Source organism: Aedes aegypti, chromosome 1 (assembly GCF_002204515.2).
Source record: "Aedes aegypti strain LVP_AGWG chromosome 1, AaegL5.0 Primary Assembly, whole genome shotgun sequence".
Taxonomy (NCBI): domain Eukaryota; kingdom Metazoa; phylum Arthropoda; class Insecta; order Diptera; family Culicidae; genus Aedes; species Aedes aegypti.
Genome location: NC_035107.1, coordinates 148,374,118 through 148,389,089, shown reverse-complemented (window position 1 = coordinate 148,389,089; position 14,972 = coordinate 148,374,118). Strand labels below are relative to the sequence as shown.

General features: G+C 42.8%; 1 long non-coding RNA gene across 1 annotated transcript; it reads right to left on the bottom strand.

The window, feature by feature from the left end:
• Positions 1-221: 221 nt before the first annotated feature.
• On the bottom strand, positions 222-1,054 carry LOC110674508. The gene is made up of 2 exons (XR_002498933.1): positions 595-1,054; positions 222-536 (listed from the first exon to the last, which is right to left on the bottom strand). It is a non-coding gene; the product is annotated as an uncharacterized LOC110674508 (long non-coding RNA).
• Positions 1,055-14,972: the final 13,918 nt, after the last annotated feature.

Below are 14,972 nucleotides of genomic sequence, written 5' to 3'. Positions count from 1 at the left end.
AGAAAACTACACGGTTAAATATAAAAATACTAAAACGCTTATAAACCATACTAAAACCACATTCGATCTATTCACCCCTTACAAGGCATATCCCTGCATTATTGCGTCAAATAATAAACGGCTTTTAATCGTTGCAATGCTTAAAACGATTAAATTCCCGTAGTGGCTTTCAAGCTTTTATTTACTTTCCTCCGGGTATTATAATAACAGAAAAAATCAAATAAAAATGAAACTAATCAATGGATTATTTTTATTTTGCTAATTCTTTAAATAATTGTACATCACAAACTGAATTGAACAGAGATTAGTGCAGATAATCATTTCGGTCGGTACCAGATCAAGATCCTACTGCAGTTTGGTTCGCGTATGCCGGTAGTTGTTTGGCCGACGAGTTTTGTGTCGGTTTTTATTGCACCCGCTTCCATTGCTGCTCCGTCTTCCAAGTTAAGATTCACTCCAGAGAATTATCAGATTTCGTATGCCAGGTCCGGGTTCCTGGGCACTCCTGAGCTTCCTTGCGACCAACGATGAAACCCCTGCGATATTCCGTGATTAGTGAACAACACAGAGAAAGACAAATATCATGTAACTTACCATCACGTCCCCTTCATGCCTTCTCAGGAACATTCTTGTTGAAACAGCTTCTGCAGTCAGCTTCTTTTATGTCCATAGTCTCCATGCGGCATACGCCCTGCGTTTTTTCGAGGCTTTTGTACGTATCAAAGTGAATGAAACACCGACTCTTTGTTAATCAGGACTGACTTCAATACTTCGAACTTTCTGTTGATAAATTAAACTGAAACCCGCACTAGATCGCGTTTTTTCGTGTTTGTTTAAACCGCATTGCAGTAATTTATGTCGGTTCGGGAGCCGGAAAATATCACTAAGTGCCAAGTATAGCGTTAAGTGTCTCATATGCACGAGGAAAAATAAATCTCAAAAATACATTACAATGATTAAAATATATTAAGCTTGTGCATATTTTATATGATTTGTAAAATATAAAGATGATAAAATTCAATATGTATTAAACAATAATCTAAATAGAGTTTTCGTTTTTCTCCGTGTACCTTCTGCACGAAAGGCTGGATTTTACTCACACAGCAAAACAACTTAACCATATCTGGCAGCCGGCTTGCGCGAAAAGTAATGGATACTCTGTTCGATGGTTACTTTTCTCCTTTCACGTACCGGTTGAGTCGGTAAACCTCGACGACCGGAACTTCGCTTTGGATGTCCGTTTGGAATTGCTCAGTTGTGATGTCACTCGGGATTCCTGCTATGACTCCTGATATGCAAACAACATGCTTTGGAATGTACGCTGTGTACAAACTGTTTTCGTTGTTGATATGGTCGACGATGGAATTCGCTCTTATGTAGCTGTTGAAGATAACCATGATTTTGTTTCTTCCGATCTGCTTCATATCGATGATGTGGTTTTTGTATCCCTCCAGGCTTCGTAGCTTCGATCCCAGGGAAAATTTGTTGATTCTTCCTCCTTGTGGTCCACCTCGTAGCTCGAAATAAACCCGATATGGAGCCTCATCGCGGATGTTGTACTCAAATTTCACTCGTTGTTTATTTTGCCTTCCATTTTCTTCTTTTGCAGTGTTTTTCCCTCCGGTATCCGGAGGGTCTTCTATCTCCCCCATAACCTCACTTCGATTCGCCTTCTGCCACCAAAATGGTGCCCGTATTTTCGCGACACTTTCAATCACTGATTTCTCTTTAATCCCACTTTTTCTCAACTTACTGTTTCCTTGGCGATACTTCTCCTGTTTTCCTTCACGTTGTCACACAAAACTCCGATCGTTCAACCACCGTATTTGCACTAATAAACCTCAATTCTTTTTTCTCGCAACCGCACGCTTGAAAAATGACTTCGGAATGATGCTGCAAATCTAAAATCAAAACAATGAGAAATGTCACCGAGGGACGTCAAACCAGTGTACACGATCAAAAGGAATTAAGGTGGTCGAAAAATTTAGCGTGACATAATTTGTGAACCATCCCTTAGGTGTGTATATGGAAAAATATGGGAGTCCTTTCCTTAGGTGACCACAGACAAGCAGACATAACACTTGAAACTATTTTCTTCAAAATCCAACGCTCAGTTTACACTCATCATTTGGTGAGCAAATAGAGATAATAAACTATAAAGAAAGAATGTCGCTGTCGGAACATCGCTCTAGTTTTCTTTATCTATTGGTGAGCATGTTGCACGAAATACTGTTTCATGAAATAAGACCGGCAGATGGTGGTATCACAGACAAACAGACGTAACACTTAGAACAAATCGCGATTAAAATCATAGTCGTGAGAACATATACGCCCAATGCTAAAATGGCTGTGTTTGGCCGATGAGCCAACAGGTGGCGGTAGTGTGTAAACGTCAAACACGAACAAAAACGATGCCAGCGATGTGGGCGGTGGGTTGGCCACCTACCATATATTTAAATCGACAGTTAAAAAGGTGGTCGATGGACATCGATGAGAGTGTGACGTCTGTTTGTCTGTGGTGGTAGCGTGAAACATCAAACACGATGAAAATCGATGCGCGCGTCTTTGGTTGTGAGGTTTGAAACGTAGCTAATTTGAAATGATCGTTAAATAAGTCGTCAATGGAAATTTTGTATGTGTTACGTCTATTTGTCTGTGGGTGACCCATTAGACTGATGCAAATTTTAAATCTTTGCTCCCCTATGCTTAAACCACAGACAAACAGACGTAACACTCTAATTATTTCCATCGTACAGCATAATAGCACCCAATCCTAATATTTGGTAGTTGGCCGACTGGCCACTCGTGGCGCTAGCATCACTTTTGTTCGAGTTTGACGTTTGCTCACTACCGCCACCTAGTTCACGGTTGGCCAAAATGAAGTATTTTAGCATTGGGCGTAAATGTTCACGTGACTATGTTTTAAGTTGATAATTGTTCAAGCTGTTACGTCTGTTTGTCTGTGCTTAAACGGTGTCAGTGTGATAAAAATGATTCTCCCAAAATTTGAAGTGTTGTGAAAGAATTTTGGCTGTACACACGCCTTTTGAAGTTTATATGGAAATTACTATGGAAAGGGCAAACCTTTTGAACTGCTCTTCAAATAATTATTAATCTATGGAAAAGTGAACAAACTCTTCTCATATGAAATCTTCCTAGCTACAACTTTGCCAAAGACCACATTTTGATGAGACTACGTAAGGATAATTTGTTATTATTGATAACAACGTCTAAATCATGCTGAGATGATCATTCAATTACTTTCAGAGCAACACTGGATCTCTTTGATCTCTTCTACCGTCTCAGATTCTACCCGTCAGGAGCACCACTGTTGCCTGCCGAATAGTTGGTGAAGCATGCTGCATGTAAACCCACTTTATGATGATGAATAACGATTTATCCTGACGTACTATCAAAATGGTGTAGCTGAAAAGATTGCACATAAGAAGAGTATAAGGAGGCAGGATTCGTCATTGATTTTGGAATTTTTAAAAGCATTTTTTTCGTTCAAAATCCACAAAATTTACAGGAAAATGTGTAGCTAAGTCAGCGAAAAAAAATGTGCAGAAAATTAAACACTGAATTTATGATATTTTTGAACAATTGTGCTATTGCGATGTTTAAGTTCTCATTTTACTGTTAAAAAATTCTCTGAGAATCCAGCTCAGGATCATGTAGAAGTTCCCTCCAAGATTCTTGAAGATTGCTGTACATGGTTCTATGGCATTCACTTACACAACTAAGATGCCCAAACGCAAAGGGGTGTAAGTGACATTCTGGTCGATTTTGAGTTGAGTATACAGAAGAATTCCAATGTTTCCAAGCTTTGCAACGGTATTTGTTTCTGCAAGAATGAGAATGTTATTTTCGTACAGTGTAAAATTTCAGTTCATTGGTTTTCTTTTGCCCCTTCGCTCAAGCGATGGTACCAACTGTAAAGAATTGATTTCCGTTGTTATAAAATTCATTCGAGTACAAAGAGTACGAACGCGTGTTTTTTTTTCGACTCTACCGAAAATCCGTGAAAATACAGTCCGCTTGTGAGCTATCCGTAACATTTTGGTCGGATTCGATCCGGATAAGCTTGACCGCGTGAAAGTAGTGATTTGTTAATTCGATTCGTGCGAAGCGAGTCGCGGAAACATTGATTTTGATTTGTGCAGAACGCGGCGGGAAAAGTGATTTTGGTTAAGCCGGTTGCGATTTTGGCACGGTGTTGTACCTTCCCAAAACAAGTTGATTCCTGTCCGCGTGTGCCGCGTCGAAGAAAAAGTTCTTTCGGGGTTAGAAAAGTACTTTTGTTCCTCCGCATCTGGAGTGTCCGGATAGTGATTTCGACCAGTCATCGATTCCGGTTAAGTGCTTTCGGAGAAGGGAAAAGTGAAAGTAGCTTGTCGGAAATGTGATTCGGCACGTTAACGCCGTAGAAAAAAAACTGATTGACGTTGCTTCTTGGAAATCATCCGGCGCCATCTAGAAAAACGTTCTGTGTTTGGCTCGGATAGCAAAACTGTGTGATTCCAAGAAACGACGCAAAGAAAGTGAAGTTGAAGAAAAAGAAAAGTGAAATGCCGCGATCCGGGCTCCGGAAGAGATTAAAGTATCCAACACCGCAAGACAAGTTCTCGACCCCTGTGGCAACCGTTCGTGAGCAGAAAGAAGAGCAAATGGCGAAGCGCGAAAAAGCCAATGTGACGGAGGCCATTGCTGCTTACAGCCAGTGTTGCGAGACGGCCCGAGGAAAAGTCGATCGATTAAGGACGGCAATTCAAGCTGCTGAACTTGATCACACGAAATTCAGCATCCATGCATTAAAAACGTACCTGAAGATCGTGGACGGTGCTTACGATGAGTACAACTCATACCAAAACAAAATTTACCTGGCCGACCCGTCCCAAAAAGCGGAATTTGAACCAAAATTCGTGAATTTTGAGGAGTTGTACGAATTTGTCAGGATTGCTGTGTGTCAAATGATTGAGGAATACGAGGAGTTCAAAACTGCCCCGGCGACGGTCGTACAAGTTCCAGTGCAGCAAAATCAACCTGGTGGCAGCGGCATTGATTCAATGATGCGATTTTCTCCAACGATCGTTTTGCAACTGTTACCGTTTGTAACAATAAGCCTGTTAGTTTGTAAGTTTTTGTATTTCCTATTATTATTATTTATATGTCTCCGTGAAATTTTAAATTTAAATCCTATTGCATACCATAAAAACACCCCTACACCTGATATAAATTTAGTACACTACACTACAATAAAAACTAGCTATAAGTAAATGTATAACAGTTAGAGTTCAGTGGAGGAAAAGTAAGAGAAAAAGACTACCCAACGATAGAGGGATTAGGCATCGGAGAAGGATAGATTCGGTCTATTTCCTATAAGGATCCAATTCGAAGTGGACGTTAGAAGTTAAAAGAAAGTTAAAAGGAAGTTAAGAGAGTTAAGAAAGAGAAGTGAGGAGCGAAGAAGCGAATCAGGTTATATTCGTGAATTTAGGACCCGTGGAGGTTAATTCTGGAAACTCCTTCCGGATTGAGTCCCTTAGAGCCCGCTAGGGCATTTGAATCCAGGTAGAACGAAGCCTGCTCCAAGGTAGAACGAAGCCTGCTCCAAGACCAAGTGACCGAGTACGTAGAATCCCGTGGCCGACGACCTGGTTTCGAAGGACGCTAACCTCCAGGACGGGTCGTTCTTAGGAGTCGAGGCCAACGAGCGTCCATTCCCAGCACCCCGTTCAGCTTTTCCACGCTGTCAGCTCCGTCGAACCTGCTCCGTAGTATACCGTGCCACCATCCCTGCAGAGATCCCTGAATATACCGGCCGGTTAGGTAATTAGATATAGCGACACTACACTGCACATCCACCCACACAGATATGTACATTGAGGGTAATATACAGGCTACATTATAAATCACCAAAGCTTTCATTTACACCCATCCCAATATCCGAGGTCTGATTAGCCTAATAGAGTACTCCAGCCGACCTTGAGACCAGAGAGGTGCTCCAGATCGCGCTAGCCAAGAAAAGAGGTCCTTGACGCACCCAACCTCAAAAGGCCGTTGCTTAGCCAAGCTTGCCGGGGTCTTTGTCCTGGTAACCCACGTGTTGCCCAACCTAGCAGTAACAAATGGCGCCCAACTAAATCAATCGAAAAGCTAATCAGATCTCAAAAAAATAATTGGCATTATTTTTTTTCACACGGAGAGTAGGAGAGACAAATTGAACAAATTTACAGCAATACACGGTAATTAACCCCATACTTCTGATATAACGGAACCACGCAAAGGCGGCTTACTAGTGCGCGTACGTTTTCTGAAGAGAGCATTTGAGCAGTTGTTCGGTGAATAAGTGAGCGAGTGAACGAAGTTTGAACAAGTATTTCGAGTTTAAAACAAAGTTAGAAACGGGTCTTGATTCGATGATTTTTTAGGAACAAATTTAGCTTACTGATTGAACGATTCTCAGAGGAAGTGATTGCGATATTATCCCGCTAGTGCGGTAGCTTAGAATAACAAATTTTGATTTTCTTTATTGGTCATAGTTGATAGCTCAACATGGATCTTACAACACAGTACCATAAGATGGACGTGTCCCATTTGAGCATTGATGAAGTAGAGTATGAATTATTCATTCGGAAAATTTCGTACAATTTGAATGAGCACGAAAGCGTGAAGCGACGCAAGCTGAAGGACCAGTTGAGGAAGGAGAGAGCGTTGGATAGTCCAGTCCTGATAGGTAGTGGTACTTGGTCCACCACATCCGATGAACTTCGAGTGATTTTCTCCAAGTTGATCACTATCGGAAGCCTGTTAGAGAGTTCCAAACTGGATGCTAGAAATAGGGAGAAATTGATTACGCGATTAGTACATTTCAGAGTGCGAATCTCACGATTACACTCAGCGTCGGACTCTCACAAGTTCGTTGCAGAGATAGCTAAATTAGAGAAAGAGGTGAATCACATCTGCAAGCAGCATTGTCCGCTACTAGCATCAGTGGCCGAAGAGGAAGATGTCGAGGTAGAACTGTCGAAAGTGTTAGAAGAAGTTAGGACCGAGATAGTCGATTTGAATCAATCGATTGCTCCGGCTGAGTCTGAAGAGGCTCAGAGTAATGAACGTAGGAATTTTCAAATTGCAGAGAAGGAGAAAGAACTGAATTCGTCAATCAGACGGACGGAAGAAATATTAGGTCAATTAACAAATTATGAGAATGGACAGGTGGAAGATCTCCCAAATTTATTGAGAGCTTTCAAAGATTTTGTAATACAGACGTCAGAGTTGGACAAAAAACGTAGACAGAGGGAAATTGAAAAAGAACAGCAGAAAATGAAGGAGGCTGAACAGCATCTTCAGAATAAAATTCGACTCGAGAAGTTGTTAGCAAATCTGAATGAGAACCTAAAATCCGATGTAGTTGCGAAGAAATCGACCGGTGAATCGTTGTCGTTAGCATCCATCGAGCCGAGGAAATCTGAAAAAGTAAGGTTTGAGTCAAATAGGTCTAGTTCGAAGTTATATGCTACAGCTAGCGAGAATGAAAGCTCATGTTCTGAGAGCTCTGTCTTATGCGTAGAACCCCGATACAGTAAACCCACCAAAACTCGATCACGAAAATTATCTCACGCTCCACGATCTCGATCCAGTCATAAACATGACTCAGAGAGAAAGGGTAGGAAGAAGTACGAAAGCACGGACTCCGTCACAGAGAGTGAGAGTTCGAGGTCGTCGAAAAGTAGTAGTAGGTCGTCGTTGAGCTCCGAAAGCTCTTCTGACCACCACCGGCGACATCGTAGAGGAAAACCTAAGCGAGAGAGGTCTAGGTCAACTAGACGAGTCTCAGTCTCAGAATGGCGACTAAAATACGATGGTAGAGATGAGGGCAGGAAACTTTCCGAGTTTCTCAAAGAAATTAAAATGAGAGCTCGTGCCGAGGATGTGAGCGATAGGGAGCTTTTCCGATGCGCGATTCATCTGTTTTCAGGCAGAGCTAGAGACTGGTTTCTCGATGGTTATGAAAATCGAGACTTTCGAAATTGGTCCCAGTTGAAACGAGAACTCAAGAGAGAATTTTTGCCTCCAGACCTGGACTTCCAATTGGAAATCCAAGCGACAAATCGTCGCCAAGGTCGCGGTGAGAGATTTGTGGATTATTTTCATGAAATGCAGAAACTTTTCCACACGATGACGAAACCTATTTCTGAGCGTCGAAAATTCGACATAATTTGGCGGAATATGCGCCATGAATATAAAAATGCGATGACCAGTGCAAACATTCGTAGTTTGTCTAAACTCAAACGTTTCGGTCGTACTGTAGACGAAAATAACTGGTATTTATACCACAGATCGTCTGATAACCAGAAGTCAAGGTACCCACAGGTTAATGAAATCTCCGGGTCCAAAGACCGACCCAAGAAGGAGACACCGCCAAACAATACCAGAGTGTTTCAAAATTCAAAATATGCCACTAACAAACCCCAGAAGACAGTTTCTGAAAAACCGAGGCAGCCAGAACCGAGTAAAGAGGGTCGGCAGGAAACACAGCCCTCCGAGGTAATGGCTGGACCCTCCAATGCTTCATTAAAAATTTCACCCGATCAATACAAGCGACCACCAAACGGTGTCTGTTATAACTGTCGGAAATCAGGGCATCACTACAGCGAATGTAAGGAGAGGCTACAAAAATTCTGCCGAGTTTGTGGTTTCTTAGATGTATTCACAAGTGCTTGTCCAGTCTGTTCAAAAAACGCGGAGAGTTCAGCTTGAGAGGGCAAGCTGAATTTCTTCAAGAAAGTCCCTCCAATGCAGAGATTTCGCAAAGCTTACGAGATAATGGCTTTATTCCTTTCGCCGAAACGGATTCTTATAAACCACCAGAGCTGGAAGAGCTCTTCCTTTACAACGATGGAGATGCTCGACCTTTCGTTAAAGTACAGATACTGGGGAAAGAAATAATTGGCTTGCTCGATAGCGGTGCAGAACGCTCTGTGTTAGGCAGAGGAGCTGAAAAATTATTGAAATCTCTCAATCTCAAAATTCACCCCTCTACTATCACACTTGTAAATGCAGCAGGCAATAACATTCCAGTTATTGGCTGTGTTGATTTACCCATATACTTTGACAAACAAGTGAAAATAATTCCTATGATCGTGGCACCAAAACTCCACCGACGATTGATTCTCGGAGCAGGAGATTTTTGGAGAGCATTCAATATTCGTCCCACAGTCCAGACGACCGTGGAGATCGACGAAATTGACCAGCCAGAGAATGAGCTCGAACTAACCGATCAGCAGATCAGTGAACTCGAGACCGTGAAGCAAATGTTTAAAATTGCGATCGAAGGAGAGTATCTGGACACTACACCTTTAATCACTCACAGAATAGAGATTAAGGATGAGTTCAAGAACTCACCACCAATACGCATAAACCCATACCCAACATCTCCCCAAATGCAGACGAAGATAAATGCCGAACTGGACAAATTGATTGCTCAGCATGTAGTTGAACGAAGTCACAGCGACTGGTCACTGAGCACAGTACCGGTTGTCAAACCAAACGGAGAGGTTAGGCTCTGTCTAGATGCCCGTCGTTTAAATGATCGTACCCAACGCGATGCCTACCCGCTACCCCACCAGGACCGTATATTAAGCCGTTTAGGAAAGAGTAGATATTTGTCGACTATCGATCTCACGAAAGCGTTTCTTCAAATATCGCTCGAACCCAAATCGAGAAAATATACGGCTTTCTCGGTGTTGGGTAAGGGTTTGTATCAATTCACTCGATTACCTTTCGGTCTCATAAATAGTCCAGCCACTCTCTCCAGGCTGATGGACGAAGTATTGGGATACGGAGAACTTGAACCGGAAGTCTTCGTTTATCTTGATGACATTGTCATCGTAAGCGAAACTTTCGAAGCTCATCTCAATAGCTTACGAGAAGTGGCACGTCGACTTAAAAACGCTAACTTGTCCGTTAATTTGGAAAAATCCAAATTTTGCCTGAATGAACTTCCTTATCTTGGCTACTTATTAACCCCAGATGGCTTAAAACCGAATCCTGATCGCATCGAAGCGATCGTGAATTACGAGCGGCCCACCTCAATTCGCGCCCTTCGACGCTATTTGGGGATGGCGAATTATTACCGCCGCTTCATAAGCAATTTCAGTGAGATAACCGCGCCTCTCACTAATTTGCTTCGTAAAAAGCCAAAGACAGTCGTTTGGAACGAGCAAGCTGAAAAAGCATTCATTGACATCAAAGAATGCCTAATTGCTGCTCCAGTTCTATGCAATCCTGACTTCTCTCGACCGTTTCAAATTCAGAGCGACGCGAGTGATACTGCGATAGCGGCAATACTGACGCAGCAGTATGACGAAGGAGAAAAAGTTGTCGCATACTTTTCTCAGAAGCTCACTCCTGCTCAGCAAGCGTATGCAGCTTCGGAGAAAGAAGGACTTGCTGTTCTGTCTGCAATCGAAAAGTTCCGACCTTACATAGAGGGAACTCACTTCGTTGTCATTACTGACGCATCGGCGCTCACATACATCATGCGTGGGAGGTGGCGAACTTCTTCACGTTTAAGCCGATGGAGTATCGAGCTACAGAGCTACGACCTCGAGATAAAGCATCGACGGGGGAAAGAGAACATTATTCCCGATGCACTATCAAGAGCCGTTGAGAGCATGGATGTTGAAGACTCAGGAGATACCTGGTACTCCGATTTGATGAACAAGGTGAGAGAGTCCCCCGAGGACAATCTCGACTACAAAATCGAAGATGGAAAACTCTTCAAACTTTTGCCGACTAAAACCGATGTTTTAGATTACACACATCAATGGAAATTATGTGTGCCTCATGATTTACGTTCTCAGGTGCTAAAAGAAGAGCACGACGATTCGTTACATATCGGCTTTGAGAAAACATTAGACCGAGTGAGAAAATTGTATTTTTGGCCGAAGATGTCTGCTTCTGTCCAGAGGCACGTCCAGCATTGTCGAGTTTGTAAGGAAACGAAACCGGCTAATGTTTCTCAACACCCTGAAATGGGGAAACCCAGACTAGTAACCAAGCCATTCCAAATATTGTCCATTGACTATATACAATCATTGCCCAGAAGCAAATCTGGCAATGCGCACCTTTTAGTCCTTCTGGACTTGTACTCAAAGTGGACAGTGTTAGTACCAGTTCGAAAGATATCGACTAGTGTAACCATAAAAATCCTTGAAGAACAGTGGTTCCGAAGATTTTCAGTTCCAGAGATCTTGATATCGGACAATGCGTCGAGCTTTGTCAGCCACGATTTCAAAAACTTCCTTGAACGATTCCATGTGAAACACTGGACGAATGCTCGACACCACAGTCAAGCCAATCCTGTGGAGAGGCTAAATCGTAGCATCAATGCGTGCATCAGAACCTACGTGAAATCGGACCAGAGGTTGTGGGACACTCGCATTTCCGAGGTAGAGCATGTGATCAACACCACTCGACACTCATCGACTGGTTTCACACCATACAGGATTGTGTTTGGACATGAGATTGTCTCTTCTGGTGACCAGCACATCCGGGAAGTAGACGTAAGAGATTTGTCTCCCGAGGAACGAATTGAGCAGAAGCAAGCTGCTGATAGCAAGCTCGCTGATCTCGTTCGGAGAAACCTCGAAAAGGCACATGAGCACAGTCGTCGCAATTACAATTTACGGTACAATAAACCCTCACCGGTGTACCAAGTAGGTCAGCAAGTCTATCGTCGAAATTTCACTCAGTCGTCTGCAGCAGAATCCTATAATGCTAAACTAGGTCCAACTTACATCCCTTGTACAGTAGTCGCACGTAGAGGAACTAACTCTTACGAGCTAGCTGATGATCAGGGGAAGATCGTCGGAATCTTCTCCGCTGCTGATCTTAAGCCAGGAGTCGTAGCTTCGGAATGAGTTGTCTTGTCTGTCCATGTCAAGTCATTGTCAGGTCAGTTAGTGAATTCCACTCAATGTAGTATAGTCGTTTTTTTTGTCCGAGATAAATAGAAACGTCCTTAGGTCCAATCTATGTTGCATATTTAATAAAATTGTCGATCGATCACTAAAAGTAAACAAATCGTTGAGAGAGAAAATTAGGTAGAGACTCAAGCTAGCGTGGTAGGTGTTTGTGTAGATGTTTTTTTGTTCATAGCCCCAATCCCCATCAACCGCCATTGCATTCTAAAGGAGTAGCGTGCTCATTGAAATTGTCGAAATGACCAAGGTAATTAAAACAGCTAAATGCAGACAATCAATGCGCTTAGTAGCGATTTTAACCGGTTTAGCTCCGCACTCAAAAAGAATACAATATTGGCAAATTTTCAACGCAATAGACCACTAAATTTACAAAATTTCCCAGAAATTCCGCAACAACACTTAGCACTGCGAACCACACGAAGCTATTTGAGAATCAAATGGCTATTGTGTTGCTTGAGAGATGCTCTATCAGTAAGCGAGATTTTATTGCAGTATACGAATAACACACCCCTGAAAATAATAGGGTAAAGCGCGTAAAATGGTACTTGTTCGAGTTTCAGGAACTCGTTTGCTATTTTGTTGAATTTCGCGTTCATAATGCTACTTTTCACATGAGTCGAGTCAAACATGAAAGGTGTTGTCCCAAACCTGGGCTTAATTTGTAAAGAAAAGTTTAAATGAAAATAAACTTTATCTTCGATAAAGTTTATTTTCTAGAGGGAGTATGTGATAGTGTTACCGTTTGTAACAATAAGCCTGTTAGTTTGTAAGTTTTTGTATTTCCTATTATTATTATTTATATGTCTCCGTGAAATTTTAAATTTAAATCCTATTGCATACCATAAAAACACCCCTACACCTGATATAAATTTAGTACACTACACTACAATAAAAACTAGCTATAAGTAAATGTATAACAGTTAGAGTTCAGTGGAGGAAAAGTAAGAGAAAAAGACTACCCAACGATAGAGGGATTAGGCATCGGAGAAGGATAGATTCGGTCTATTTCCTATAAGGATCCAATTCGAAGTGGACGTTAGAAGTTAAAAGAAAGTTAAAAGGAAGTTAAGAGAGTTAAGAAAGAGAAGTGAGGAGCGAAGAAGCGAATCAGGTTATATTCGTGAATTTAGGACCCGTGGAGGTTAATTCTGGAAACTCCTTCCGGATTGAGTCCCTTAGAGCCCGCTAGGGCATTTGAATCCAGGTAGAACGAAGCCTGCTCCAAGGTAGAACGAAGCCTGCTCCAAGACCAAGTGACCGAGTACGTAGAATCCCGTGGCCGACGACCTGGTTTCGAAGGACGCTAACCTCCAGGACGGGTCGTTCTTAGGAGCCGAGGCCAACGAGCGTCCATTCCCAGCACCCCGTTCAGCTTTTCCACGCTGTCAGCTCCGTCGAACCTGCTCCGTAGTATACCGTGCCACCATCCCTGCAGAGATCCCTGAATATACCGGCCGGTTAGGTAATTAGATATAGCGACACTACACTGCACATCCACCCACACAGATATGTACATTGAGGGTAATATACAGGCTACATTATAAATCACCAAAGCTTTCATTTACACCCATCCCAATATCCGAGGTCTGATTAGCCTAATAGAGTACTCCAGCCGACCTTGAGACCAGAGAGGTGCTCCAGATCGCGCTAGCCAAGAAAAGAGGTCCTTGACGCACCCAACCTCAAAAGGCCGTTGCTTAGCCAAGCTTGCCGGGGTCTTTGTCCTGGTAACCCACGTGTTGCCCAACCTAGCAGTAACACAACAGTCAGCCTTGCCGAGCTTTGATGGTAAGTACTTTTATATCCTGCACATAAAGAATAAAATAATATGTTAATCAGTCAGTCGGGAAGTCTCTCTTATGCGCCTACGGTAGCCAGTATTTATTGCTCAGAAATCCCGTAGGTACGAACAAGTAAAAGGTACCAGAGTCGTAAGAAATACCACTTGAGATAGGTAGACATGACAAGTACGAGAATTGGTTCAAGTTCCGCCAGATGTTTCGTGATATCGCAGATAAGTGCATTAGCGATTCAGTCGCAACGAAGCTACATTATCTTGACAAGGCACTTGTCGGAAAAGCGCATGGAGCGATCGACTCTCAGATCATCCGAGACAATGACTACGAAGGAGCTTGGCGTAGTTTGACGGATCAGTTCGAAAATCTGCCAGCTCTTATAAATGATACGATCACCAAACATCTGAGCTTGAAAACGATGACGACTGAATCCTTCCACCAACTCAAGTCGTTGGTTGATGATGTGGAAAAATGTATCAGCTCGCTGGAATTCCACAATTTGAAATTGGACAAGCTCTCGGAGGCCATCGTAATCAACTTGATTTCCTCAAAGCTTGATGTGGACACTCGCAAAATCTGGGAATCGAATATGAAGCGTGGGCAGCTACCCACCTACAAGCAACTGATATCTGTCCTGCGTAACCAGCAGCACGTCTTGGAACGCTGCGATAATGCGAAGTCACTCCAGAAGTCTCGTGGTGGCCAACCTGCATCTCGCATTGCTCAGACGACGGCAAGCAAGGCACATACATCAGTGATCCAGAAAGGAAGCGAATCCTGTCCCTTGTGTGAGGAGAAGCATTTCGTAGAAAAGTGTGACGCTTTCAAGCGTAGTGATGTGAAAGGAAGATATGACAAAGCGAAGCAACTTGGACTGTGTTTTACCTGTTTGAAAAAAGGACATCGTACAAGCGATTGTTTATCGAAAGTGAAGTGTTCAAAGTGTTCAAAACGGCACAACGTATTGCTGCATCCAGAAGAAAAGTGCGTTCCAGCGCAATCAGATTAATCGAATGCAGCAGTGAAGGCTGACGAAGTTCCCAAAAAAGGTGCGCCCACAACAGTGGCAAAGTGTATAATTCCATGCAGAGCTGCTGAAACGCCGGCGCAGGTGTTGCTTGCAACAGCGGTGGTGTACGTTCTCGGCAGCAGCGGCGATTATCATGAGTGCCGTATTTTGCTGGAC